The sequence below is a fragment of the Rousettus aegyptiacus genome, unplaced genomic scaffold, assembly GCF_014176215.1.
Source record: "Rousettus aegyptiacus isolate mRouAeg1 unplaced genomic scaffold, mRouAeg1.p scaffold_m13_p_13, whole genome shotgun sequence".
NCBI lineage: Eukaryota > Metazoa > Chordata > Mammalia > Chiroptera > Pteropodidae > Rousettus > Rousettus aegyptiacus.
The window spans coordinates 5,025,245-5,028,064 of NW_023416288.1; the positions used below are offsets into that span (position 1 = coordinate 5,025,245).

At 38.5% G+C, this 2,820-nt stretch overlaps 1 pseudogene; it reads right to left on the reverse strand.

Moving 5' to 3' along the window:
- Positions 1–229: 229 nt before the first annotated feature.
- Positions 230–2,455, reverse strand: LOC107511476 (annotated as a pseudogene).
- Positions 2,456–2,820: the final 365 nt, after the last annotated feature.

Here is a 2,820-nt window from a genome sequence, read left to right on the forward strand (position 1 = left end):
AATTTAAGGATATAAATAGAGCTAAAAAAGCTGGCAGCATCTGGGAAAAAAGGAATTAGATTTAACTGGTACTCAAAGTTTCTCTGGTACAAAATATTTGGTCACATATTCATAATTTGCTTGGCACCTCCAGCAAAGTGCAGATGTAGTAACAAAAGAAACTTCTTACAAGAGAAGAGAAAGACACAGAGGTCTGGAGCTTCTGTTGGAACAAGATTCTTCTTTTTGGTTATATACAGTTCAGTTCATTTAGTATCTGATCTAGTGTCTGATGTAAGCCCAAATTCTCTTCTTTGGCCTGGGCAAGTTTTTCTTTCAGATTATCAGTTGTCTTTTCCAGTTTTGTAACCATTATCTCTGCAAATTCAGCAAGGGTCAAGTCTCTTTCAGTCTGTCGGACAGAAATTTAATTTCTTCTTTATATTTATCCTCCTTTTCAGAATACTTTTCAGAGACACCTTTCAGCGACTTCAGATTGTTACTGACATTGAGTGACCAAATCACCACATTTTAGTTCAGACACATCCGCACGCTTCTCCGCCTTCTCCAGCTCGTCCTCCAGGATGACCAACTTACAAGCTACCTCTTCATATTTGTGGTCAGCCTCCTGTGCAGTGTGCTTGGCCTCTGAGTTCAACTCCTAGATCTCCATCTTCTCATCTTTCTTGGCCAGTTTTCTATCACCTTCATTCTTCTCTCGCTTTCATCGGCAGCCTTTTCTGCTTCCTCCAGCTTCTGCAGGGCCGTGACCAGTCATTCCTGAGCCCTCTCCAACTCCTCCTCAAGGAGCTGGATGTGTTGATTGGGAGCTGTCACATCTCCTTTGACTTTCTCCTGCCACTGGCGCTAGCTATCCAGCTTCTGCTGCAGGCCGTGGGCGGGGTTCTCCGCCTCATCCTCCCGCTGCTGCAGCACCAGGATCTTTTTTTTTTGTATAGTGACAATAAGTTTCAAATGTACAAATCCAATAGTAGGTCATTATACATACATACATATTTATATATATATGTATGTATGTATATATGTGTGTGTATATATATATATATATATATATAATCTCCCATTGTGTGTTCACCACCCAGTTAAATTTCTTTCTGTCACTACATATTTGACTCCTTCTACCCCATCTAGCTTCCCCACCCCCAATCTCTGGTAACCACTAGTCCACTGTTTGTTTGTTATGTTTGTTTGTTGCTTTTAGATTTATATCACACATATAAGTGACATTATGTGATTTTCAACTTTTTCTGTCTGGCTTATTTCACTTAGCATGATTATCTCGAGGTCCATCTATGTTGTCACAAATAGCAGAATTTCATCTTTTCTTATGGCTGAGTAATATTCTATTGCATATATGTACCACAGCTTCTTTATCCAATCATCTATCATAGGACACTTCGGTTGCTTCCATGTCCTGGTCACTGTGAATAGTGCTGCTATGAACATCGGTGTGCAAATCTCTTTTTGGATATGGGTTTTCAAGTCTTTGGGGTAAATATCCAGCAGTGAGATTGCTGGATCACATGGCAGATCAACTCTTAGTTTTTTGAGGAAACTCCATACTGTTTTCAATAGTGGCTGTACGAATTTGCAGTCCCATCAGCAGTGTGTAAGGATTCCTTTTTCTCCACATCCTGTCCAACACTTGTTGTACTTGTTCTGTTGATTATAGCTATTCTAACAGAAGTGAGATGGAATCTCGTCGTGGTTTAGATTTGCATTTCCCTGAAAGATAGTGATGTTGAGCATCTTTTCATATGTTTGTTGGCCATTTGTATGTCTTCTTGGGAAAAGTGTCTGTTCAGGTCCTTTGCCCATTTTTCAACTGGATCGTTTAGATTTTTTTGTTTTTATTAAGTTGTATGAGTTCTTTGTATATTTTGGATATTAGGCCCTTATTGGAGGTGTTGCTTGCAAATATATTTTCCCATTTGGATGCTTGTCTCTTTACCTCGTTGATGGTTTCTTTTGCTGAGTAGAAGCTTTTTAGTCATTTATTTTAGCTTTTACTCCCCTTGCCTTTGAGGTCAAATTCATAAAATCCTCTTTAATTCCAAGGTCCCTGAGTTTAGTTCTTATGTTTTCTTTTATGCAATTTATTGTTTCAGGGCTTATGTTCAGGTCCTTAATCAATTTTTAGTTAATTTTGGTGTATGGTGTTAGACAACAGTCTAGTTTCATTCTCTTGCAGGTGGCTTTCCAGTTTTCCACTGTATGTTTTTGGCTTTTTTGTTGAAAATTATTTGCCCATATAAATGGGGGTTTACTTCTGGACTCTCAATTCTGTTCCACTGGTCTGTGTACGTTTTTCTGCCAGTACCATGCTGTCTTGTTTATTGTTGCAATGTCTGGATCTTGAGTTCACCGCCTCCAAGAAGTTCAGACCTGCCCTGGCACGGAGGTGTGGGAGCGCACCAGCCCTGCGCTGGCTCCAGAGCTCAATTGTAACAACCATAATCCTTAATTAGAAGATAAGAGTAGTGACAGAGTAATCTGGGGAATTGTTTCATGAACTATATAAATGTCTAACCAATGTACTATATACTTAAAACTATAATAAAATGCTTTAAAAAAAAAAAGACAGTAAGAGTAGTTGATAAAATAAATGTTAGAGCAACAAGAAAAAAGGATTTGGCTGCAATGTGAGGTTAGCTAACATTTGAGAAGCTTCTGGTTCCCTAAGGTTTGCCTGACTTTTTATGAAAGATATTGGATTTAATAAAGGTGTTAAGACTATAGACAGTGATGTCAATATCTATTATTCAAGGGATCAGCAGAAAGAAATTGGTGTAGGAGTAGGAAAACTGCGAATAAGAACAA